General features: G+C 36.7%; 2 long non-coding RNA genes across 5 annotated transcripts; one reads left to right on the top strand and one right to left on the bottom strand.

Moving 5' to 3' along the window:
• The first annotated feature begins 300 nt into the window (after positions 1-300).
• Positions 301-14,671, top strand: LOC136826973 (uncharacterized). 2 transcript variants are annotated; one of them, XR_010849767.1, is made up of 6 exons: positions 301-409; positions 7,056-7,181; positions 8,552-8,852; positions 12,613-12,780; positions 13,746-13,946; positions 14,232-14,671. It is a non-coding gene; the product is annotated as an uncharacterized lncRNA (long non-coding RNA). The 2 variants fall into 2 exon arrangements; XR_010849768.1 differs by having other exon boundaries at positions 309-451.
• On the bottom strand, positions 14,668-27,698 carry LOC136826974 (uncharacterized). 3 transcript variants are annotated; one of them, XR_010849769.1, is made up of 6 exons: positions 27,435-27,698; positions 20,707-20,771; positions 19,331-19,463; positions 16,156-16,331; positions 14,838-15,861; positions 14,668-14,785 (listed from the first exon to the last, which is right to left on the bottom strand). It is a non-coding gene; the product is annotated as an uncharacterized lncRNA (long non-coding RNA). The 3 variants fall into 3 exon arrangements; XR_010849771.1 differs by having other exon boundaries at positions 16,194-16,331; XR_010849770.1 differs by having other exon boundaries at positions 27,454-27,698.

Below are 27,698 nucleotides of genomic sequence, written 5' to 3'. Positions count from 1 at the left end.
GCTTGGATTTCAAGTCAATGGTCCCTGTGGGCTTGTTCCATATGAATACGTTTCACCTTCTGAATAATAATAACTGTGAGCAATGATTCATACATTTCCGAGAACGTAGTTGACATAAGCTTTGCATCATATTTGAATATTTTATTTCAAAAAGGCTGAATTCTCATTAACGAATTTTCGTTGTTGCGAGTTTGTTCAATAGATGGCGTTATTGTGGAAAGAAAATTGTTCGCATGTGGTCAGTCATTGGCTAAAGAGTCCCTGAAATTTTAATCCTCAGGAAAAATTTTCAGTAAGGCCAGATTTTTTTGGGTAGTCGAACCGGTGAGTGGTGTTAGGTAACCTGTTATATTCTTTCTTCAAAATTGCGCAGTTTTGTATTCTGGATTTGCTTGAATTTAGTATAGAAGTAAGTGATAAAATACTGTGTCCTTCAAACCAATCCTATCAGGTGGGTTTTTTTCTTTTGTTCCTTTGTAAGGAGTACCCACGTGTTTACGAATAAATGCAAAAACACTGCAGTGGCAGGGAGGAATGTAACATTAAATTCAATGTGTTGTGTAAAGAGGACGGACTGTTGGTATCCTTGTCTATATAATTTGGTGCGAAAGGATAACGGCCAATACCAAAACATCTTTGGGAGGTCTCAATGGAATGGTAAAAATGGGCTTAGCCTTATCTTTACTGGAGATTTTGGCGTTGATGAATATTACAAATTTCTTAAGGTAAAGCTTGAGTGGTGATGTTAGAACCTGAAAATGTCCTAGTTCACTTAGAAAGGACGATGACATCGAATAATCATTGTAGGGGTTTAAATTTCTTATGCACATGGCCCATGAGCAGAGTATCGGGAGTCCTTGGGAGTATCGGGAGTCCTTGGGAGTATCGGGAGTCCTTGGGAGTATCGGGAGTCCTTGGGAGTATCAGGAGTCCTTGGGAGTATCAGGAGTCCTTGGGAGTATCAGGGAGTCCTTGGGAGTATCGGGAGTCCTTGGGAGTATCGGGAGTCCTTGGGAGTATCGGGAGTCCTTGGGAGTATCGGGAGTCCTTGGGAGTATCGGGAGTCCTTGGGAGTATCGGGAGTCCTTGGGAGTATCGGGAGTCCTTGGGAGTTCTAAGTACTAGCTCTGCGTCTGTTTTTACCTTGGAAACTGGTTTTTTTCTAGACTTTTAGGGCTGCTGATAATGGCGGGGAGTTTCTTGTCGGCCAACTGTTATTTGGCCCTTAACTCTACTCAACAGTAAAGGACTGTGGGAATTCGGGGTTTTTGGGTGGGGAGAATACATGAACGGAGCGAACATGCTTACGTTGAGGAGGCGCCCCTTGGTGGGGGAAAACAGGGAGCCATTCGCCAGTATTTTGCAGTGTTTAGTACTGGCACCTGGGGATTTAAGTGTATTTTGCCGTAAATTGAAACTTTAGAAGGACTGGAAACGAATATTATCCCCCCAGTCCCCCCTTTTCCTCAGTAAGGAGTCGGACTGTGTACCAAAAGCTCCCCTATAAGATTGTGCATGCGTAGCAGCATTCGAAATAGCAGTAGTACTTTCCCATCGGGTCCCCTACCTTGCTGGATGAAGTTCTGTGGTTAATTACAGGTTAATTACAATCGTGCGACAAAAAATGAAGGTAAATCCATAATCAGCAACCAAAATACTGTAGAAAAAGTTAAGTTAGAAAGAAATCGCCGCCTCCGAGCTACTACTTAGATCTAACAATCTTTGAAATAGGAGTCCTTTCATGGACTTTTTAATAAAAATTTTCTCTAGCAACTGATGTAAATGTAAAATTTGCCTTGTCTGAAAAGATGAAATTTTAAATTAAAAACACTCTTGGTAAGGGAAGTCTTAAGTCTTCGTACTAAAAATAGTGCCTTAATGTTGTCGTGATCATTGTAGGTTTTTGAGGTTGCATTTTTTGTGTAAAGGTCCGACACTAGCATTATGGTCTTGTTATGCGAATCTAATAACGTTGAAAAAAATAACGAAGTTTGTCATGGGTAAGTGAAGTAGGTGATCTATTCAGGCGTTTAACAGTCTCACCCTTTTAATGTCAAATTCTGAAGAGGTTGTTGGGGCTTCAGAGGGCTATTGCAGCTGCTGCTACAAAGCTCCCACAACTGGCCGGGGGAACGTCAGTCTATTTTAGTAGTCTCCAACTTTATTTACAGGTAATGTGGGTAGTTTGAACAGTTGGTTAGAACAGCAAATGCATTTCAAAATTTTATTAAACCTCTTACAATTTAGTCCTGGTTATTTTGAACTTGTGCTGATAGTCTGAGGACATAATCAGAAGTCCTCCTAGTGTTATGCCGAAACTGATCTGGCTAAGCTAAATATATAGCTGTGCGTTGACTGTTTAATTAATTTATAAAACTTTGCAAATATTGAAGCTGTAAACTTGCCTCCTGTATACATGCAAGTGGCTCTTTGTAACTATTATTAGAGGCAGGGTTTTCACAGAAAGGTGAGTTTACTGTTAGAGTAAAAGAACTAGATTTCTAGTTTTTTTTTTTAATGTTGTCTACGTGAGACGTAAGTGAAGTGACTAAAAAAATCCCCATACGAAGTAAAACTGGTTCAAGGAGCGAAAGGCCTGGTAACTGAATGTCCATTTTTTTTATTTTTTTTTAGGAAGCTGGAGACATTTGCACTAAATTTTCTTTGAAGATGGCAGTGAACTCTTCATACTTATGTTAGTGGGTTTGAAATGCCACCTTCCCCATATTTATGCATGGCAGATAAAAGCCATTAACGCGCTTAAATGACAAACTAGGCTACATGTTAAGGGATGGAGTAGTCAGTCTGCAGGTGTAGTGACAACGTGAGAAAGTTTAATTTCTAATGGGAATTGACTGCGGCCCCAAAGGCCCCTGCACGATTCTGAAAGATTAGGCTAGTGGGCCCCCCACATCTTGTCTAGCTGAAGATTCTGGGCAACCCTATAATTAACCCACAGATAACAATAGCAATTTGCCCCATGTTCTTAAATGGTTTGCAGCCTTAAGCAGAAGAATCTGCTGATGAAATCATTGAAGTTCAAGACAGCTAACCGTTGGACTTGACTGAATTGTAATATAAAGGTGGTAAGTATTCAGACGAACATTTGTGGTTGAAAAACAATTTTACTTGCAAAATATTAAAGCAAAATATTCGTCGTTTTATTTTTAATACGCTCTCGAAATGAAGCGTTGCATTATACTTAATTTCACCTTAATGACTTGATACGAAAAGCATGCTAAATTTTAAACACTCGTATTTAAATATAGTCTTTAGTGTCAACATTCAAGCACGTGTGGGTGGTCCGAACGAATTCGTTTACGTGCAAAATGGGCGTTGTTTAGTACCAGCCCCTTGGGGAGGTGCATAAAACAAAAATAACGACGGTAAATACCATAAACATAATGTCTTACGTTGTTTTGGTTGTTACGGCCTAAATGATTTACGGTCGAAAAGACAAGGACCGATCCTAACCCGGTGTTCATGAGTTAAAGTAAAGCTTTATATTTATTGTACACCGCCGTCCCTGCACATTGCATTTGTCATGCATTGGGAACGTAGGTCTTAAGGTTTTCTTAGGTTTTTAGATTAACTGCCAAAATTTTAGGTGCATGGATAACAAGGGTAGCACTTTAGTTTCCAGATAGCACTACAAGAATGTGCTGCAAGAATATACAATCTGTAGGGTAACAGCAAAGTTAAAAAAAAATTCATCTTGTATATAGGGAATTCTTATAAATTTTACCTAAGGCAGAAGAGATTCTACAGAAATTAGCTTATCTTTAGCTGGTAAGGAAGGGCTAAATATCATAGATGCTTCTACTGTATTTAGATTAATTAGTTATTTGGAAATGGTAGTGTTAAAATTGAGCCCAGGAGCTCATAAACGAATATTTATTAGTGCTGTTGGGACTCTATACTTGAATTTAAGGGGACCGAGTAATCTGCGATCTTAAGTGCACATAACCGGCATCTTCAGGAATGAGCAAGTTTTATTTAATCATTTATGATAGCTATGTACTTGACCGACAAAACCACTTGACAGCATTAACGCCATTTTAGTTGTAAGTCGTAAGGGTTTTATTTCGAGTTAGAAGTGAAAATTTATTTAAATGAATTGATGAATGCAATTAAAGCTAGTTGTTAGTTGATAAGAAACCTTAGTACCTGTCAGTTTTACTGTATTCAATACTGGACTGTAGCTAACAGAACATACCACGTGAAGTAATTACGCTTCAGTGCAAGGGACAAGGCTAAATGAATGGGTAACCAACGATGTTTGAAAAGATTTTCATAATCGAGTGAATAAATAAATAAGGAAATTTTAGGTAGCTAATGTGATATGGGAAATTACGATAGCTGGGAAAGCAACAGACAATGGGACGTATAGATAGTGCTAAGAAAAGTCCACACATTGTCCGTAGATAAGATGGAAGGGTTGGATTTCAGATTGAAGCTACTGCTGGGTAAATAAAAAAAAAAAACTGTTATTATAGGTCTTAATGACTCATGAGACATAACATGCAACGATGAGAGGTTAATTGACTGGTTTGTTCCAAAATTACAAGGCTCGGGTCCACAACCCTTCATTAGAGGACGGATTGGGTCTAAAACCACAGAAGGTGCAATTGCCATAGGCATCGCCTACACAATTCAGTGGTTGTAGTCTTGGAGGGCTGGGTAGGAAGACAAATGGTGTTAAAGGTAAATGCAAGATAAATGCAAAATTAACCTTCTTGCCAAGTCAAAAGGTACTGAATAAAATAGTGGGCAAATTAAAGGTGCTGTGCAACTTTCATTTTGAACAAAACAAAGGTGCAGACTACCGTAGTGAATGAATTTGACTAAGAAAGAATGGCTGTTGGGAACAGCCTTAAGCTAACTGTCTTGCAACTTTGGGACTTGTTTGCAACACCAAATAGGTATAGGAACCAGGAGATGGGATTATTTGTAATAAACACCAAACAGGAAATTATGAGGAGGAATTTGAAGTTTAGCTAAACCAGAGTTTGTGGAAGATTTGTTTACAGTTTCCCGCCGCCTTTCATCGCCAAACCCCCAGAGTTTTTAACTTAAACAAATTATGCCATATGTGTCGCCGAGGTGGCCGGGCATAAGAGGTGACACCAAAAAACAGCTGTTAAATTTATGACAATAGGTGTTCCTAACTGTGCCAACAGCCACTATATAAAAATTTAAATAAAAAGAAAAAAATCAATGTTTAGTTTTGCCAGGGCTTGTTTTAGTAATTGTTTTATTATGAATTAGTTTTTTTAAACCCCTATTAGCCCTTCATCGCCAGCAGAGGATGAAAAAAACAGGACAACTCTTGTATTCAGCCACCCTAGCCAGCAAATGAAAAAACGATGATTTTGTTAATCGAAAATGGGGATATTCTAAAATGTAAATTGATAATCATAATTCATGTGCAGTTTTTATTACCTGGTTAACTTACAAATACAAGTTTATAATTTTTTTTTTTAAATTATAGAATTTTTAAATTATAACAGAATTTTTTCTTCTTCCCTCGAATGCCCAAATATCCCAATATGTCCTTTATTTGCAGACCTTATAGCTGAAACTTTTACCATTACAGTTTTCTGAACAGGCCTGTACCTGAGGGGGGTGTCAGTTGCTCTCCCTCCCCAAAAAACTGCGCCCATATTTCCTGTGACTCCCACTGAACTGTACTATGTAATAAATCTCTTGTTTTTGTGTCTTCTTTTATAAATTTTATTAAACATTATCATTCTTTATTACAAGGGCTAACTGAACAGACCTTATAGCTGAAACTATTTTGAAAATCTGCCCCCATAAAAAACTGTTCTGAAATTACGGAGTTGGTTGTGAAACTTTTGGTGACCTTTTAGTATGAACCAGTGTTTTCAGTGGTTATTAAAATTAGAATTGTGGATTAATCGATGACAGCGCAAATTTTTTTCAGTTTAATAACTTTAATGCAAAAATATCCTGATTGTGTCTTAGGTAATATTCTATTTGGCAGATGTATATTTTTGGTTCCTGTGAAATTTAAGATGCTATGATGATAATGTTAGGTAATACCGACATCCTTACTGGTTTTTTTGAATGGAATTTATTTTATATTAAATTAGTGCACTGCCAGAGATAGCTAAATTGTAGCTTTCTGTATCAAAACTGTGGGCATCTGAAAGTTGATATTTACAGAAATGCTGTATTCCCTTGCAGTAAAACTTTAGAAATCACAAATGATTGCGCCGCCAAATAGGACATGCAATCAGGTGGAAATCTGAGCTGATTAAAAAGGAATGGTGGACTGGTTGAATAATTATGGAACCACTGGTCCCTAGGTACTGGATGGGTTACTAGTTATTACAATGCGAGGAATATAGAAGGTAGCTCATAAGTCGAACCACCAGGATAGCCATTAGTACAGGACTGATCTCATTGAAAAGTTAATGCAGTTTTATATGCTTGCAATCTGATAAAGCTAATTTAATGAAGGACGTAATGACTGATGCAACTTGCAAATTAATACCTTAAATTTTAATTTTTGTTTCATATATCAGAACCTGGCTTAAGAACTTTGCTTCTGTGGAGTGTGAAAGATATTTTTCGTCAAATCACAACTAACCCATAAAAAAAAAAAAAAAAACTAAAATATACACGCATTGCTTTAGCTTCTCTGGTCATGGTATAAAAGAATATATACAATTTAGGCCGAAGGCCAAGCTCTGGGACCGATATCATTCAGCGCTGAAAAGAAAATTGAGAGTAAAAGGTTACAAAGATGTAACAGGAGGAAAACCCGGCAGTTGCGCTATGAAACAGAAGAGGGTGGAAAGAAGATGAAGAACAAAATAAAGGTATAGTAAAAGGATAGAAAAGGATTGCCGCTTGGGCCCGAAGAGACGCTGCAAAGAATCTTAAAACCTACAGAGCACCGCGCGTGAGGTGCACTGACGGTGCTAACCCCCTCTGGGGCTGGTTATGTATGGGCAATGGGCATGCTGTTTTTGAATATGAAAACTATTCAATATTTGGTGCTGTGTTAACTAGCCTCTTCTATTCTTCAGGCCCGTATGCAATATGTTACGCGATGGACAGATAGTATGGGAACTGCCTAATTGTCACGACTATATCTGTACCAGGACATTTTTATTTTCAAACTTGAGCAGAGTCTTGACGTGAAAGATACAAAGGTAAGTTTTTATGGAAGTGCACTTCGTGACACCTGTACTGGCATGGAGAGGACAAGTGCCAGTTTATCTTTTCGAGATAGGTTAAGAAGTCAGTTTCATTTTTAGATTGAATAAAAATAAAAATAAAAATAAAAAGTAAATATCACCAAAAAACAAATAATTTAAAATAAACAACCTGGCAGGTAAGCTCAGTTTATTTCTGCCGGCCCTGGTACACATATCAGCGCCATTTGCAGCAGCTTTTTTTGAGGATAGTGTAGCACTTTACAGAACACTAAACCAACAATAATTACTAGGCAAAAACGCGGAATTATTAAAGTATTTATTTATGAATGTTTATCTATTTTTGCAAGGGTTATTATGGTCTGGCTGTTGGTGAGAGCTTATTTATGATTAGGTATGATTATGCTCTAAAATGATTTTTATCCAGTTAATTTTGTTATTTAAATGTTGAATTAGAGAATTTAAATATTTTCATGATGTGAAAGTTTTATAGGGAATAGTGTAATTTACAATTTTTTTTATAAAGTTTACACACCTTCCACTTTTTCTGTAGTTTGCATTTTTCAAATCTTGTTTTTGTGTAGGGATCCAACGGTTATGTTAAATGAATGGTATGCTGCAACTGACAATGGAAAGCTGTAACGTGTATTATTGCTCTTTATTTTGCAAAACGAACATGATCAGTTTCAAAAAGTATTGGCTGTATTGAAAGTGTTACTCTTAATGGTAAATCCTTTATCTGCAACCAGGTATCTTTAATTATAGCTGGTTTAGGTTTGTCTTTTTCAGTTATAGAATTACACATCTTTTAAATGATTTTGCGTTGAGTATTAAGTTGTGCCTTAATAACCGCACAAGAGGGGTTTGCATTTCGCAAAATGTCAGTTGCTGCTTGTTGGTTGCATGGCCCCAAGTTCTGACTTCTCTGCCCTCCTGGTTTACTGTACTGGTGCTGCGTATACTCATCATTTCACTTTTACAGGTGATTGGACGTTCTCTTAACATTTTAGCCCACAAACCCATATTTTCAAAACTCCCATTTTTTTGTATTAGCTGGTAACCGTGTAGCTCCAATTAGCTTAAATGTTGGAAATTATTCTAGTTGCTTAGTCTACCAGTTTGGCGTTTAGATAGTGATGTTTCTTAAATTACAGACTGTTTCCTGTTGGAATAATAATGGCTGAAGTTCCAGTGGCTGGTTTTTAAATATAAATTTGAAGACTTCAGTCTAGAAAACAAAACTTTTTTTTTAACATGAAAATTTATCTGAATTTTAGGAATGGCCGTAAATTAGTGCTAAATTTTCAAGTTAACTTAAATCGATACTAATCAAAGTCCTCGGCACTGAAGTAATTTCTTTTTTTCAGGGCTGTTTTCTGAACAATTGGTATTTCAGTCTCGGCTGCAGCGTGTAGCTCAGCCTTAGTGATTATGCAGCGTATCAACAAAGACTAAAGGCAGCAATCAACAGCTTGCTCTTAAGGATACTAGGCTACTCTTGTCAAGACGACAACTTGAAATGTTAAGGAAACACTTGCCAAGAGGACTTCAAGGCCAGCCTATCAACAGCCATTCCTTGTGCCATACATTTAAAAAGGTTTAAGCTAAAGGAATAATTTTTATGGCAGTGTCAGAAGAAAGCAAGACGTGTTGACCTAGGGTTTTTAGGTAAGTCAGGTCAAGTTTTATATCAGGTGTTTAAATTGTCATTATACTAGAGACAACTGTGGACGACACTGTGTATTTTGGTTTAATAAGCGTGTTTATCGAAGCACTGGCCAACCAGAACATGATTTTTCGGTCAAAGGGGCAGATCTGGTAGCCAGAGTACTGGGAAAAGGGTGATTTTTGCTGGTAACTGGGTGACAGACATTTGGTAAAGTGGTTTCTCTACCTAAGGTTCTCTAGGTTAGAGTACAGTAAATAAATAGGCAAGGGTAGGATTCAACAAACGAGGAATTTTAGTACTGCACTTAAAATGTCAAATTTGTGGCTTATAGCAGCAGAGTTGACTTGGTTAGACAAAACTAATCTTTTGTCAACTGATTTTGACTTTTCTACTTTATTAGAATGCTTTAAATCTGACTACATGAGTTTTTCACTGCCATTTAATTTGAAAATTGACTTTTTACAATTACAGAAGTAGCTTCAAAATTTTCTTGTTTATATTTTGATAATTCGTTAAATTTTCTGTGGCGCATGCTGACTAGTAATTAGGCATTAAAAATCGTCCAATATAAGGCTGGCACAATATTACACAGTATTTTGCCATGCTGTTGTGCAATACTACACAACTAGTGGTGGTTCAAGGTGGGTGGGTTTAGTTTTAAAAGATTGATGAACTAATGTTAGTGCTATCACAAATGCTTCATCAGTGTAAATCAAGCAACATAGTTTCATCCTTAATTGCAATTATTGTTGCAGCAGTGAAATTTGATCAGTCATTAAATAACTTAAAAAGTTGACTTTTGTTTTGCATGCTTTCATGTTAGATCACTGTTGGTCTACATAATTTGCAAAATTACCAAGGAGGCATAAGTTATAAATAAAAGCTTATATTACAGTATGTATGAAGACTAATATTTTTGAGGTTGTCTTCAGGGCATCATCAGATTTGAGAAGTTATTTCTAGGTAGCATATAGTCTGTACACATACCAGTCAGCGAACACCATTGTTTACTCTGTTCTTGATATATTTTACTAATCAGTATTTGAACACTAAAGCCAGTATGAAGATCTGGTCAAGAATTCTCTACCACTAAGTCAACCGGAACGCTTGTTCTGTAAAGCCTTTTTCAAATGCTTCCATATATACACCAACCGCCACAATTACTGTCACAATCTTTGTCAACCTCTACCTCTACCAACTCGTAATAATACTAAGACCTCTTTCACAGTTTTCTTTTTCAAATTTTTTTAATTTTAGCCTGTTTTCAACTTGAAACAACCATGCATTAATATAGGACATTAGTTTTCGTACAGTACCCATTTTGGTTAAGTGAAACATGAGTGCAATAAGGTGAAGTTGGTTACTTAATTAGTGTATGAAGTTTCCATAGCACGTACATGTACATGAAAACACTAAATATAGTACAGTAGTCTCTCTTAAATCTTGTTAATCAATTCCCCCTTATTTAATCCAAATTTATTTTAATTTTGTCTACCAGAAGAGTATTGACAGTTACAATCTTTTAAATTTGACATGGTGACCTAAAACTTTTACTCATAAATTTCTGATGGCTTGAGATTGAATTCTCTATACAGGTATTCACTTCCAGAATCTCTTACCTGATTTTGTCAATACAGCGTAAGGTAAACCATCCTTATATTATCTCTGTAAATATGAATGTTGAGTAAGACCTATCTGACATTCATAAATACTGTAATTAGTTCTAAGAGCACATGAATTTTTTTTTTTTTTTTTTTTTTTTTGTAGGCTTAGAAGTACATATTGCGCGTGCTGGATTGAATGTTATGATCAGCAATAATTTTTTGGCCTACAGGATAATTTTCTTTACAGGATTTAATTTTAACTATCGATGAATTCAAAATTAGGAAATTGTGGTGTTTATACAGCACTGGATAAAGTAGCAGCATGTCAGTTAACTGAGAACTTGGTGTTGATTTTTGCAAGGAGGAAGAGCAATAAACCTTTCACGTCACCAAGTGAGTGGACTTTACGATATCAACAGGTTTTTGTAAAATGGGATTTAACTAGTCAAGATTTCATAGCTAAACTGGTAGACCATGATGAGAGCTTTTGATATAATGTTCATGCTGCCTTTTGAGAGTAGCTTATACCATTAGGATGCTTTTTGAAAATGAACATTCTAAATTAAACTGTAAACAAGTATAAAAAATGCTACTGACAAGTTAAATTTAATAATTATGCTTTTCAAGTGACATACCCCTAAGTAATAAAATCAAATAGGGTAGACAAGCAGACAAAATGTAGGCTAATTGTATTAAATCAAGATTATGTAAAGCAGCATGAAGGAACAGGGCACACAGGCTTTTAAATACTCAGTGTACTAGTACTGAGGCAATGGCCTTGTTTGGCTTCAGCCGATTCAATTGCCTTCTAAAATTTTAATTTGTGCATAGCTTACCCATGTCTATAAAACTGATACTTAGAAATCTGTTCCAGTGCAGATTCATGTTTTAAGTACATCACATCTCATGTTCAGTATACTGTACATGGCATGTAACATTCAAGTAACAGGTTTGTACCAAAACCTTTACCATACAACAATCAAAATCTAGTGTTGAATTCCTTGCATATTACATAAAAGTACCTAAGATTAAATTTGTCATAGAATAAATGCAAATTGACTGTTTGATTTTAAATGTCTAATAACTGTAAGCATGAAAATAACTTGGTTATTTTCAATAGTACAGCACTCAAATCTGTGGTTACGTTCAATATAAAATTCTTTGGATGGATATGAGGACAGTAGGTCTTTTATGTTTGCCTTGCCTTTGTTACAACGTTCTTTACACTGACTGAAATTTTCCCAAGTATTCACTTTGGAGTGAGTTTTTTTTTTAATAAATATGAAGTATTAATGAAGACCATAAACACATGAAAGTAACAAAGCTAATGTAAATTATAAACTTTACTAATATTTTGGTTACACAATTTTAAAAGCATCACTGTTGCTGGGTGAAGATGAGCAACTGTGTTCAACAGGTGCCGTAATTCATTGGAGTGTTACGTTTTGTATTCTTGCTTTACCACATAAAAACAGCTGAAATGCTAGTTCCCATTACCTAGATACTTGCATTACTGGAGTACCTAATTGCAGTTCAATTTGGAGTAAAACTGGAAAGAGATACTCAAAACTTTAATACAATTAAGTGAACAAAATCTAGGTTACATTGTATTTTCTGGTCGACAGCCACAACTGCCATGATTCAATGATTTACTTAGGAAAATTTAATTTTTTTCACTGTTAGAAGTTAATCTTCAATATAAAACATGCAAAATAGTTACACAGCAAGCAAGACTGGCAGAGTCTGTCCCATCTAATATATTGTCTTCTATACATACGGTTTAAGTAGCTCAGAACATAAGTTACACATTGACTTATGACTTTTCTATGAAAGAAAATTATCCTGCTTAGAAAAGCAGTAAGCATGGGCAATTGGTATTTCTTGTAAAATGCCAGGTGGAAAAGAAGTGCACAGGTTTCAAAACACGCAGAGTTTATTGGTCATTGAGGTGTACACAATACATGATTTTGAGAGCTAGATGTAGCCTTCAAGAATCATTTATGAATACCATTATTACCCCAAGGAACTTTTAAGCATTAACTTCTTTCCGTTAGTGATTGCTTTATGGAAATACAAAAGTCCTGTAAGAAGAGTGGGAAAGTTTATTTCATTGAGGACAAACTTAGCATATTAATGAACTCAAATTCATTTTAAGGCTGTGGTCAACAAGGTGCATGTGCTGGACGAGATAGACATTTAGCTAGATGTTTCAACTTGGATGAGGATTCACCAGTTATACTTCCAACATTTGCCACACAGGCTTCTGGCTCCTCAACGACTACACATTCCATGAAGAGAGACACTTGTAACCCACTTCCCACTGGTAAGGTTTACCGTGACCTTTCTTAGAACCAGCATCCCAATATCAAGGATTTTCGAAAGCTGGCTTTTTCAGGTGTAACTAGTTGTATGTCCACCATGCAACTGTCAGTAATCTGATCAAAACTAAATTATATAACTACAGTAGTTACTGCACATCTGTAACCTTCCTTTGAGAAGGAAGTTGACCAGTTTCTAGAGCAGATTATCTAGCACTTCCAGTCTCCACATTGTAACTGTCATCAGGTTAAGTAAAATCTAGTGATTATTGTTGTATGGCTGTTGATTGCAGGTAGTCACAGTGATGACCTCTGACTTGTCAGTTTTAATCCTGAATGCAAATGTGCTATGAAGGAATTTAATGTTAAACTTGAACTGTAGTACTGAGAAAAATGTCCACAAGTTTGCTGGGGTTGAATGCTTCTCTTTTTAAATCATTCTTACCAGACTCAACTGAATGAAAGGGTCTGATCTTGGAATTTTTCTCATTCCTAAAGGGGTTAATGGTATCTGTTATTCCCTTTGGCCTCAAGACTGCTTGTCACTTCAAATTTCTAATGTAACTTATTCTATCTGGCCTAAACATTTCCTTCTACTTGCAAATTTTTTTTTACTTAATCTGCTCATTGGGCACACATGTTCAGGCATTTCATTGTATCCTGGACAGACTGCAAGATGTGACTCTACATAAGATGGTGAAAATGATACGCCTACCAAATGACAATTTTGAGGTTGTCTCAATTGCCTTGGCTTTATTATGGGTAGAGAGGCATTCAAACTTCAGTAGTACATAATTAAGACCTTGAAGAATGTTGAACACAAAATGTTTTTTGCATTTTCTCTTCCTGAAGGATGTTACCATAAAAAATCTTTGCATCTTCTCTTCCTGGTGATGGTCTTTTTTGGCATGGTTTGTCTTTTTTGGCATGGTTTGTGTAAGGATTATTTCTAAAGTTCTTTATTCCACAGGTACTGGAGTATACTAGCCCTGTCTTACCTAGTGAGGAGAGGAGTTCTTGGGTTCGTCTCTTGGAATGACGACTTGCAGGGCCACTTCAAGCAACTAGCTTTGGAACCAATCACTGTCAGCACAATCATCCTGCAGTGTTACTTCAATTGCCCTCGTACCATTTGCTTTACCAGCAAGAAAACTGTTCTCAGCATAGGAAGGTACTCTACCATCCAACGTATTTTGTCATGGTTTTTCATATTTATTTGTTGGGTTTAATCCATTACTTTGGAGACAATCATGATTATGAATACTTATTTTAGCTAGACTTTCAAGGGGAAGAATGAGCATATCTGTTAACTTCCTGCAGGAGGATGAATTTAAGTTTGTTGGGCGATAACCTTTGAGTAAAATTTCTCAATGATTTTATCAATTTCTCTATTTTATCAGATGTAATTTCAAGTTTGGGTTGAATATCTGTTTATATACTTTCTTTCCTCCAACAGCTTGCCCTCTAATGTGAATACTAAGAGAAACTGAACTAGTACTATATGTGGAGGGATTGTGGAAGCACGTCCACACTCGAATTACTACCAAGCGAATCCAGTGGGAAACTGTTCACTCACCAACACGGCTGGACTGCAGTACTGGGCACTTGAAAGATGAGCTTGCTACTACATACTTTCAAAGACTTGCTTGGGTTAGGTTGCAGTCCAGCTGAGATTGCAGTCCAGCTGAGATTGCTGCCAAGTACTTTTGAAGACCTGCCCTGGGTTAGGTTTAACTTTTATTTATGCAAGCCACACTCAACATACTAGCTTATGCTGTATTCCCCAGCTGTTTAGTGTCCATCAGTTACCTATGTTAGCATGTGAAGATGATGAAGCGAGTAAAAAAATATGATGAACATCCGGATTATTTATTACAATAAACTATACAATCAGCATATTTTTTTTTGTACAAACCACATAGTTCTCTTCAATAAAAGAAATTTCAACCAAAATCATGGAACAGTGTTTCTTCAAGTATGACATAATTATATGTAACAGCTAAATAACACCTTTACAAAATCATGGAACAGTGAAACATCTGAATATGCACCTTTAAATTACCTTTGCAGTCATATGAAACATCTGAAAGGCACCTTTGAGGTTACCTTTGAGGTCATGATGTACTTAACGTTAACTTCGTTACTTGCTAGACTACCATGGTTCTAAACTAGTAACCAAACATCCTTTAACATAGACTATGATGCTTAACTCTGGCTTGCTTTCTCTCAAAAGCTCAAAATTAGTCCTCCATTCAGTAGTTGAAGCATGGTTCTCACACCGACCCTTGGCAACTAACGGACAAAGACGATCATTCCTCCCGATATGAAAAGCCACCAACTGACTGTTGTGCTTAACCTGTGGCTAGCTCGCTCGCTCTCTCAAGCATGGAAAAAGTGTCTCAAGGAGACATAACAGAGTAATATACCACAAGATGCATAAAGTATTTTTATTGTGGGGATCTGACCTGCTTTAGACTAGACTGGTGGTGTTACAAGTGGGGGAGCAGGTCCCCAACTTGCAACAACACACCAGTCTATATCTTGATAATTAGCAGGTCAGATCCCAACAATAAAAATACTTCGTGCATCTGGTGGTATATTCCTCCATTATGTCTCCTTAGCAGCAGGCTCAGCTTTATTTGGTCCATTAATCCCCAGGACCTGATGCAAGAACTGAGCTTTTGTCTATCATGCTACTGAAACGCCTTTTTTATGCCTGAGAGAGAGAACTAGCCAGAGCTTAAGTGCTGTATTCAGTCTGTTAGTGGCTTTTCATATCAGTAGGCATGATCACCTTTAGTCCGTTAGTTGCCAGGGGTTAGCATGAGAACCATGCTTCATCTACCAACTGGAGGACAACCTTGAGCTTTTAAGAGAAAGCAAGCCAGAGCTAAGCAGCATATTTGGTCTACTAAAGGATGTTTGGTTCCTTTGAGAATCATGCTGGTCTAGCGAGTCACTCCAAATGTCACCAGTGGAAGGAATATTACAAGCTTCTCGGAGTACAATCTATTGTCAGGATTCAACCCACTTTTGATGAGATGAAGATAGACAAGTGATTATAGGTGGTACGCTGGGTAAGCAACCTAGAAAAAATGACAGCGATAATATTAACAAGTAACTGCAAGGGTGCTCTATGACTGGCTTCCAAAATTGGTAGTTAAACCTGGGTTTGGCAGCAAAGCTTGACATTAAAGAACAAATCTTCACCATTACCCCAGCAGTTTTTAAAACTTTGAAACTCACCTACTGTGAATTTCAGTTACAATTATTTTTCAATAATGATACTATGCCCCTTATCTTTGCTGATTTTCCTATGTCACAGAAAAACAAAAGCCATGAGAGTGGCAAGAAAAGCAAATTTGCATAAACTTGATTACCATGACCGTGCCTCCTTGTACTTCTCAATTACAAACACCTTGAACTGATCTCTTGACTCTGACGAAAGACAGATCCCACTTGGTTGCTTGCTACTGATCATACTCACTTGCCCTTTTATAGCCATGCCACTGATGATTCTGGGGAGTTCCCCATTTCCAAGTCGTATCAATTTCATCTGCAAAAATATAAGTACAACTATATGACTTTACTTCATGAATACATATTCCATAAACATTACATGATTAAACGTAATCACTCTGCTCTTAATACAATAAAATAAATTTCTAATTAAAGGACACTTTGGATCATGTCTAGATTAGTGAACCCAACATCTCCCTGTCAAGAATAGAGAACCCAATGATCCCCATGTAAAGAATGACCAACCCTTTTCGGTCCGAACTCCAATTCCACATGAGAGCTAGTACTAAACATGGCGAAACAGTGATTTCATCTACACTGTTTTGCCGTGTTTAGTACTAGCCCCTGGGAGGATCAAATGTCTGGTACTGAAGTGTTCGTGTCTAGAACAGCGAACACGATAATTCCCATGTAAAGAGCAATGAACCCAATAATCTTCTTGTAAAGAATAGCGAACCCTGCTGCGAGTGGGTTCGCTAATCTTGACATGATCCAACACTCCTAAATAAAGCACAATCACACCTGTAAATTAAGATCTTCAAAACCTGGGCACACAATCATTGTTTCTTTATGCCAACAAAACAAGCGATTTTCAGATAATTTAGTTTCTGATATGAGTTGTCACTGACAGTACACTAGCACATATACCAAACCTGGGTCAGCTAACAGAGTGCAGCTGAGAGATGTTTTCTATTAGGTACATAATTAAACTTCTAATACCCACAAAAACATGAGTTGTCACTGACAGGACGCTAGCACAAATTCCGAACTTGGGTCAGCTAACAGAGTGCAGTTGAGAGATGTTTTCTATTATGTACATAATTAAATTTCTAATACCCACAAAAAAATCATATTTCATAAATACAAAACCATGACTTCCTGAAGATATTCTACCAAGTAACAGTGGAGACCTCTTTCAAATGAAGACAATATATAACATCAAAAGAGTCTTACAAAGGAAATGTTGTCAAGGGTAAATTGTGGAAAATTATATATTACCTATGTGAGAACCACAAGTATGTCAGAGGTAAAAAGGCATTGACCATTTGAATAAAAAATCTCTTATCTCATGATCAATGATCTCTGATCTTTATAAATGAAAGACAATCTAATTACAATATGAAAAATGACTTTTCTACCAAGACAATCTTTCAGGTAAATAAATAATCATGAATTTTTTGGGAATCCTTGTCTTTAAGATCACAGCAAGGGTTACTTACAAGCCAACTCCTTTTGAGCAGCTATTCCTCAAACAAGTGCAGGACACCTTTTCTCCTTACCTTTGGAAATAAAGAATTTGCTCTTTGCAATCAATCAATCAATCAATCAAGAGAAGAGAGAGAGAGAGAGAGAGAGAGAGAGAGAGCTAATCTGCACTAGTGTAAACACACATTACTTAATGATAAACTGATCCTTTAATCCTGTTTAATCTAGTGTTCCTGTTAAGAAGTGCTTGAATCAGGGACAGCAGTTAACACTTGTACTACAAGACAGTAATTGTACAAGTTACATGTAGTGTCGATTTTAGATGAAGCCCAATTTCATGGGTGAATATGTGACACTAATGCACCAACTAGAGCTAACACCGATGTAATTGATAATTTCATTTCCTTCACACCATTCACTAAATAGATAGATAAATTTGTACCCAGAAAAAGGGTAAAATGAATTGCCATTGAAAATAAAATATAATGATTGTCACAACTCGATAAAAATTTCTCATGACTGCCACAGATCTTACTCTTGAAATTAAGCACTATATTGGTAAAACTTGAGTAAATGTCCTGGTTTCCATTCTAGAAAGTTCTGAAATTTGGTGGATTAGTTCTAGTCTTTAATCACATAACAGGTCCTTTTTTTTTCTGAAATGTGTCCTAATCTCTTTCAACTAATTTGGGTCCTTGCATAAGCCTATGGTATCTGATCCTTCTGCTAATTCTAGGTCTAACTGAACAGCCACTGTAAGTACCCTTCTGTAAAATTTACTGGTACTGGACCCTAGAAAAATGAAATGAGTAATAATGTAATGACTATTGTGAGGACTGCTTAGTCCCCTTGACTGTAAAGCTTTTGCTGGTCAAATGCCCGTCTTGGGGATTTAAGAGGTCGATACCTCTCTGAAGCTAGGGGTGGGGTGGCGGGTACATTCTTGCCAAGATCCTTGGAGAGGGTGTGATGTATGATGCTAGTGGCATTTTTAAATATATTTTAGAAGCTGGAGTTTTACATAAGATATAATTTTATTTCCTACAAGTTTTAATTATATTATAAATATACTACACTATGTAGTCCTTCAGTTAACATCGGCATCAATGACCATAGAAGTCACGACACCTGATAACTTAAAATTCATTCATTCCTAAAACAGTTAATAATAACAACCATTCTCAACATCAAAGGAAGGAAAACATGGTTGCCCTTGACTTCAAATGATTACCTTATGAATTCAGCACCAGCCCTTTATATAAACTGTACATGCATATATAGTTTGTTTACATCCGCAATACCACCTGAGCCTTGTGAAAGTTGTTCCAATAATCAGGTTAGCCCTCTTCATACCTCTGAAATTGCATTTGATCCTTCCCTGTCACCACTTCCTTCTGTCCTCATCCAGCAATGAAGATTTATATTCAGCATAACTTATAAAAAAGTTACTTTTCAGAAATTGTGTTGCACCATGAATTTACCCATATATGCAGCTTACTGTTCATTTTAAGCTCAAATGAAACTATAGTACAGTACTTATGTTTTTATGTGCCAATCTGACAAGGATAAATTTCCATTCAATATGTATGGTACGTTCTCAAAAAGTTAAAGGTAATATATTCTAGTATTTGGCTTTATGCAAATAAACAAATCCAAATAATTACAAGTACTTTCACCTAATGAAGGAGTATGCATCCATTGTTAGTTCAATATTTACTGCTTTTAATTGTTTTAAATAAGACTTATGACAACTCCTGAGCTACTTTACCATTGAACCAGTTTCCTTTCCCTATCACAACCAGCATTCAAACATTTTAGAAAAAATTTTACCTGTGTGATATCAGTAGTATGTAGCCAAGACTGTTGCAGTTCAGAATGTGAAGATATCAACCTTCAAGACACTTTTACAGCTAATCATGGCTGAGCAAGTTCCATGGATATCACTTCCCATTCACATAGGTACCTGGACAAAAACATCATTAGGATGTATATTCATGACATATAAAAGTAAAGCTTCAGTAAGGACTAAAAAGTTTCTCCTACAGAAAAGTCCCTTCTGACAATCATAACCATCTTGAACAGTTAGCTTGCTTATGAAAATAACGAACAGGAAAAACTACTGTATTTTGAACTGATATTCTGCATTAGGGTAACCCAATCGTTTCTTATAAAAAAATTGGTTAAGGAATATTCTCCTTACCTACAGTCCAACACAAGTCAGTAGAGTCCTTTAGAGGGTAGAACAATGTGCAAATAAAGTAATCAAATGTCTAATTACTGTGTTATCCAAAATTCAAAGTAAGATGCAATCTGCTAATTGACTGTCAAGTATAATATATACAGTATTTAATTTACTAGAAGGTGGGAGCACTTTGTACAATAATTCTTGTCAGCTGCTAAATTTATGAGTTGGAGAATGGTGAAGGCGGGGGAACAAAGGAAAATAAAGAAATTACACAACAGCACTATAATTGGAGTGCCACCTGTTTGACACAACACTTGTCTGATTATAATTAAGCCATATAACACTCGCAGTGCTTGTTTATATCCTTACTAATTACAACTTAAAACACCTCATACTCAGGAGTGTTAGTATTTATATAGGGTTACCAGAGCTTGAGTGTCATTTAAAAACAAAAATTTATTCCACACTTTTCAAGTACCTGCAATAAAAGCTATAATTTTCATAAGTTTGTAATACTGAATAATGTTAGTTTAATTTGATTTCCAGTAGTCCCATAATGGTATTAAATGGAATCCCATGGATATCAATCAATAATTACAAAATCAAGCTTAAATCAATAAAAATCTCAAACTGAACCACACTTCACAATCTCCATACTCACACTGCAATAAAGCCTTCTTTTACCATGCAAATTCTTCGTTTTTAATGTGCTTTTTTTCCCAATTTTATATGGGGTAAGCACGATGCCTTCTTTTTGAAGGACTTTGATAAGGCAGTGGGGTATGTAAAACTTGTTAGAAGAAAATTACAGCTCTGGAGTTGTCATAAGTTTTTTTACAGTTAGTGTTAAAAGGTATTTTAATGCAGAGCCAATGAAACAGGCAATCCAATACTCTTACCAACACTGTACAAGGAGTACTGCTTTCCATACTGGCTGACAGGGCTTAGAAGGTCACCTGACAAGAGAAACGACCTAACATACTTTCATTATTAATTTATATGATTGAATAAAGCTACTTACCAATGGTAAATACCTTGAATGGTTTTCTCACATGTCTCATTTTCTGTCCTGAGTGAACCAAGAGTCTGAAAATAAAAAGACAATTTTAGAAAAGCATTTGAAAATTTTAACATTAAGCTTGTGAACTAGTATGGTGTTTTTCCCACAAGTTTTGCATGCAAATCTCCACTAGGAGCCACAGTCCAGTGAAATCCCAAGGATACCCAATTATTTCTCTAAAATGGAAAGCACATACATCACACATATACATTTTTAATCCAACACTGAAAACAGGATGAGTTCTAATGATATAACTTTCAAGAGCACCATAATGAGTTTTCTCATTCCTAAACTTAGGATTTAAGATCCAAAAGTACATCACTTTTATTCATAAGACATTTCAAATGTGCTTTTTTTCAATTCAACCTTGCCTGTTTGCCTCATTATGAAAAAATGGGGATCATAAGAATGCACCAACTACACTGTACTAAGCAATCTGTAGCAATATACAGCAGTGGCATCCCAGGCAAGCTGAGGTTAGGACACTGGTTTGAATTTAAAATGAAAAAGAAAATATGTGCATGGATAGTAATAACCCCATAATGCATCACACAGTGGGACATCTGCTGGAAACCTACAGCCATGTCATGACAAGAACAAAACTAAAATGGATATACAGTAGGTGGTTACATTCAAGTGCCAAGAAAACAAAGAGGGTAAAATTCTACAGTAGCAATAATATGTGATGTTTACACCTGGGGCAAAAATGCTAAGAATAAAGAAATACCATCCTCAACTACAGCGTAAAATGCTGTATCAGCAAATAAATGCAGCAGGACTAAGTTGACTTAAACTGCTACTTAAATAAACGTAAAATTCTGGAGCTTCATCAATGCGAGACTGATGATGGCACCCTTATGTGGCAACAAGACACAAGGCAACGCCCTACAACAGCAGCAAGATAGCAGGTGAACCACTACAGCAGTAGGAAGTTGGAGGACAACACCCTGCAATAGCAGCAAAATGTACAGCAATAGCCTGCAGTGATGTTAAGACAAATGCAGCCCTTGTAGCCAAGGCAAAACTAAGATAATGAACTGCAACTACTGAAATACAAAGGTAATAATACACTGCAATACTAACATCTGCTGCATGGGTAAGATATCCTGAAACTACAGGATGGGTAGGCCTAATTGATGTCTTACTTCAATACAACATAACTAACTACCAGTCCCAAGAGCTTCAAGCTCAAGTTCACCAGCTTCCATAGATGAAAGAGCATACAATGTGCATCTAAGCAAGACAAAATTACTAGACAAAATTGGCAGTACTGCAATATAGCATGACCAGCAAAACTGCAATTGTCATTCAGCAACTAAATAATATTCACATTAGGGCAAAAAATCTACAAGTATAGCAAGATGGCTGACTACCTTAATTCCATATATGGACATCAACCACTCATTAATGCAAAATTTCATCCAAATTCTCAGACTAATCAACATGATGTTAACACTACAACTGAGCATAACAATCTACTGTACTCTATGTTGCGGATCTTTACAATGCTCTTGTTATAAGAAGCAAGATGGCTGACTATCTTAATTTCATAAACTACACCATTCATTAATGCAAAATACACCAAATTTTTCACCATTTAACTTTTGTAAATTATACACTGCTATACCTGCCTGACAGCTCTAAATTCATATATCAAACTTAATTACTGAAAAAAGTACACTCAATTTTTTCACCATTTAACTCTGTCTTCTACAGCGCATACTGCTTGGACCTCAATTAAATTCACATAGGTTGAAGAAAAAGTAACAGCAATTTCTTTGTCTTGTCCACCTAAGACCTATTGTTTTCATAGTTGAAGACCATGATCATTTATTGATCTACAGTAAAAAAAAAAAGAAGACTGCTCTTTATAGACAATAAAGGCATTCAAAACTAAATATTGGTTCTTTTACCCAAAGCTCCCAAAACACCACCATTCCAGCAAATGTCTGGCCTCCTCCAGTTCATTTGAGCACTTCTGTATACCATCTGTCTCTGAGCAATTATCTCCCCACTGGGAAAGACAGGAGTTTCTGGTCAAATGGAAAATTGTAACATTTTCACATAAAAAAATAAGTACAAATCAAACAGCTCTGAGGACACATACCCAAAACCTCACTCCCTCTCCATATGATGCTTAAGTTACAATCAAGTTTTATGTGGTTATGGAAACAGTTACTTATCCTACATGGAAGGTACATAGCATGTTCTTAATGAAAAGTGAAGGTAATGGAGGTCAATCACTTGTATACAACCCAACCTTAAAATGGGTTGACTTTAGAGTTGATGAATTGTTTCAGGTCTACATTGGCATGACAAGAGAAAACTCTCCTGCTTCTAGGAGAAAAGTTTTTCCAAAGTGATTTGCCCCATGAAAAATAATCCTAATAATGCTACCCTAGACTGCAGTGTTGTAGCCTTGCAGGAGAGCATTGTAACTCCCTAGGCAACTCTCTTCAGAGGAGTGACAATTCTCCTATACCTGGCTAGAACACATCATAATATGTGAGGTCTAGTTAGCATGTATTAAGACTGTTCAGCAAATGGTAAATCCTCCTTCACAGCCAGATTAGTGCATCATGATCATTGTTAGTTTGGCAGTGTGAATTAGTCAATAGGTAATGGGGTGGGCAAACTCTCCTAATTGGGTACAGTACAGCTACATCATCTCAGGTTAGGATAAGGACCTCAGGAGGCATATTACCCATATTCATTTTTCAGACAGTTAAGTCCTCTCCATACATACCATTAAAATTCCAAATTTTCCAATCACTTTATACCTGACGACCACTACTTTCACAAAACCAGCAATTCCTTTTTGCTCCATACCCAAAAATCAAGGCTCCTCACTGTGAGTCACACACTTAATGCAATGGATGTGGGGATCAGTAGAACAATGGTAAGAACAAACATGTACCAAAAGCAATCACAAATACAACTTTAAGCCTAAAATTAATAAAAAAACTTGAACAGATCTAAATTCACAAGTCACCAATTCTAGACCAGAATGCAAGAATCCTTTCTGTAACCTATTGCACACTGGTTCAAGACAATATGTATGGCAAGAAAATTTTTTCCAATATTAAAACTAACCTGGCAGAAACTGTAGTAAGGGCACTAACCAGTGTATAACCTACATTTAGTGAGGACTACAGGAACTACCAAGTTATCACTATTTTATCTGCTCTGATCCCTTGGCCCTTTGTATTTGCTCTTGAGCCATCTCCCTGTCAAAAGTTTTACTTAGATGAAAGCAGAAAATTTCTAAATTGACCTAAATGATACTTGTCAACCATTAAGCTCATGAAAACTAATGACCAAATCTATGAAAATACATTCCAATCAATATGCGTACAAAATGGACATTAAATGTATTACAAGCTATTAACTTAAGTGCTGTTTAAGAAACACCAATCACAAAAAGAAACATCCCATGTGGATTAGCATTTTCTGATGCCTTTCTTGGTGACTTTAAGGCACCCACTGTGACAATATATACATAACCTCCACATATTATGCCTACTTGCTTTAAATTTCCATCAGTAAAGGATTTCCTACTAGCCAACGGATTTGTCAATTAGGTGACGTGTGCTACCTAGTTTGCACTGTGCACGTCTAAAATCCTACAATGTTTTCAGCTATTACAGAAATTCTATCAAAATATATAATTAAACTTAAAAAACAGTACAAAAATACAGAAGTAGCATATATACATCCTAAAAACATAATGTTGCATTAGGTGAAAGACAGGGAAATGACAAGGGTACCACTTAACCTAAACTAGGGTACCACATCCAACTTGGCCAGGCTTCTCCCAATTCCAATACAATTATGGCCAGAAAGCAGCAGTAGATCTAAGTAGTAGCTCTGCGGCGGCGTTTCGGTAATTCTAAGCCGCTGTCGCGGTTCCTTCTAATAGAACTTGACTTTTTGTACAAGAATTTCACTTTTTGGTTGCTAACTAAAGCGTATGGATTTGCCTTCAATTTTAAATTACAGTTACCGACGGGCAAAATATTACCCTAAACTCATAACCAAAGCAACACTGAAAAACGTCCATCCAAGGCTTTCAACTACACACTAACCGATCTTCATCAAGACAGAGCAAATGGGTTATGTCTGTTAGGAGCCATATGTTCATATCCCGCCTGGTACAAGTTGCAATAACTGTTATGTTAGAAACATGGGTAAATGACAGTTACCCAAAAATAATAACGCCCTCATGAAAAGCACTAAAACTAAAACACAGTGAAGGTGACATTCCATTTGGCTGATAAAAAGAAATTTAGCCTTACCTTAAAGTGTGGAGAAAAAATACAGTTTCAAACGCGTGGACCTCGTCTTGGTCATCAAAGTATTTTAAAATGGGCTACTGCCATAATGGTAGAACTAAGTTATAGGTTCCCTCCACCTCCTCAATAGTATTTGTAGCGACCAGTTACTGGGTCCACAAAGTTCATATAGTATTTTGGATGCCTATTAAGGCAATTTAAGCAATAATTTTTAGTTGTCCCGGTGTAATGTAACCTTATAACAATTTAGCAATTGACACAGGTAAGAGGCAAATTGCACTTGGTTACAGGCTCAGAGGAGCGGGAGGTTAAGGGGACGTCCGTCATCATGCTGGGTTTCAGAGTGAGTGAACTGTGCCGGTGAACTGCACCAGAACAGGGTAGGAAAGATGCAAGTTGGGGGTGCTAAAGTGTATTTCTGCTTTCATTTGGGGTAACTCCCCATCCGCATTTTTTAAAATAATCTGGCAGGCCATGTACTAAACGGTAATATTAAGCTGAAGGGCTTACCAAATATTAAAAAAGGTTTCTGTTAACGTCACTGAGAGAACAAACGTCCTGCAAGACCCTTCTCCTCCTACCCCATAAACATGCTTAGGTGTCTGCCACAAATGTAAAGTAATTTTGTAAGTTATTTATGGTAAAATCAGTTTCAAAGAGACGTCAATATATTTGTAACGGAAAAGTACTGGAAGAACGTTGCCGGACAAGATAATAAGAAACGGTTATAAAACAGTTGAGCAAAAGGAATACATGTACAGTAACTGAGTTTATGTATCCCCAAATTCTCCACCTGTCTTGTAATGTTGGGGTAAGATTGCAACGTGATTGGTTGGGTACAGCCAAAAAAAACCCCAACAACTTGTTGGATGGACTTCCCTGTAAGACCGGACAAATCAGCAGTAGTTGATAGGCTACAAAAGTACCGACCGCTGATCATTTATTCCCCTTATTTTTAAAAAATGACGTATATAACTGGAAATACAACAGTAAGTTGCCCAAACCTTTTCCCAAATTTACCCCACCCAGAACCCCGGATTCCCAAATCCCCTCACCGTGAGCTTTCTCGAAAATGTTTTTACCCACCCAGGACCCAGATTCCCAACCGGTCCCCCTTACCGTCTACAGTTCTAAGGTAATTTACAGAAACAGCCGAGCGACAAAATTACTGTAAATTCTTGTTCAGCAGGTAAAATTCTATAAACAACTCCATACCTGTTCCATGGTAGACTTAGATCTACCAACAAATGCACCGCTAGTGGAAAAATACAGTTTCAAAGGTAAAAACAGGGCAGCTAAACTTATAATGGTAGAACTTTATAGTCTAACACGGCTTTAGCGAGAAATGGCAGTTTCTTATAGTATTTTGGATGCTTAAACAATTTAACGTTAATTTTTGTCCTGCACAATTTACCTTTGAACTCACCCTACTGTAATGGGGACCTTCCTAATCTGGGGTTTCTTAAGAATCTTCACGAGACAGAGCACCGGTATCTGTTTCATAGATTCATATCCCATCAATACTTTTCTACTAAATAACATCCCCACCGCCCGGGCCAGTACTAAACACGGCGAAGACATTCCATATGATCAACAAACAAATGCTTACCAGTGAAAAAAAGTTTGAAAAAACCAGTTTCAAGGTACTGCACTTGCCGGACGGGACCATCCACAAAACAGATTTTTGTCTTGTGAAGATCGCGTTAGGAAACCCCTTGTTGGATGGACTTCAGGGGACAATTACTTAATTACAACCAACCGCCAAAAAATAACATTGAATTGTAAATAAGCAACAAAATACTATAAGAAACTGCCATTTCTCGCCAAATACCCGGTGTCCTAAAACTTAGAAATATCCTTATAATTACTTTTACTGTGACATCACTGTTCAGCTGATTAACAATGGCACTCTAAAGGGATGGCCCTAACATAGGCTACCAGGCCCTGTATAACTTAACCTAAAGTCCTGCATTCCAACTTATGGACCTTCCTAACCTTTCTTAAGAAGTGAGACTGTGATATGTACATGGATATATCCCATCAATATTTTCTACTAAATACATATGCAGTAAATGTTGACAATGGCATATGATCTGCATCAGCCAAACCATGAAAAAAATTATGTAGCCTAAGGTTTAAAACCGTCCACTAAGTAAAAATTTTTTTGGTAATTTGCAGAACGGCAGGAATAATGGCCTGCAACCGGTCCCGCTCATGGGCGAAACCCAGCCCACCCGGGCCAGCTCATGGCATAGCGCCCCAAGCGAGGTTAGGAAGGAAACGTCTAGTTAGTTAGGAACTAGCATTTTAGGGAAGGTCAGGTTTGTCAAAGTCTGCGGAACTTCATAATCGGTTCTCAGGGAACCATTTTAAGAGTTAACACAGCGAATACATTACCTCAGTAAAATTCACAAACCTCGTTCATATATGGTTACTTCTGTATTCTGTCAGCCAATCACACGTTGCGTTGGAATAGATTTCTCAGAACTTCGCCTTGAATACTTGTAACAGACTCTCTTATTGGCTGTAAGAAATATAAAGGCATAATATGACTCACTTTTCTGGTATAATACTATTTAATGACGCATATACATTCAAGCATGTCCGTAGAGTTTTACTGAATGAATTAATTGTTTTGAAAATGAACTTTTATACTTTCAA

The sequence above is a fragment of the Macrobrachium rosenbergii genome, chromosome 41, assembly GCF_040412425.1.
Source record: "Macrobrachium rosenbergii isolate ZJJX-2024 chromosome 41, ASM4041242v1, whole genome shotgun sequence".
Classification (NCBI taxonomy): domain Eukaryota; kingdom Metazoa; phylum Arthropoda; class Malacostraca; order Decapoda; family Palaemonidae; genus Macrobrachium; species Macrobrachium rosenbergii.
The sequence above is the reverse complement of the archived record's forward strand: the minus strand, read 5'-3'. Positions and strand labels throughout refer to the sequence as shown.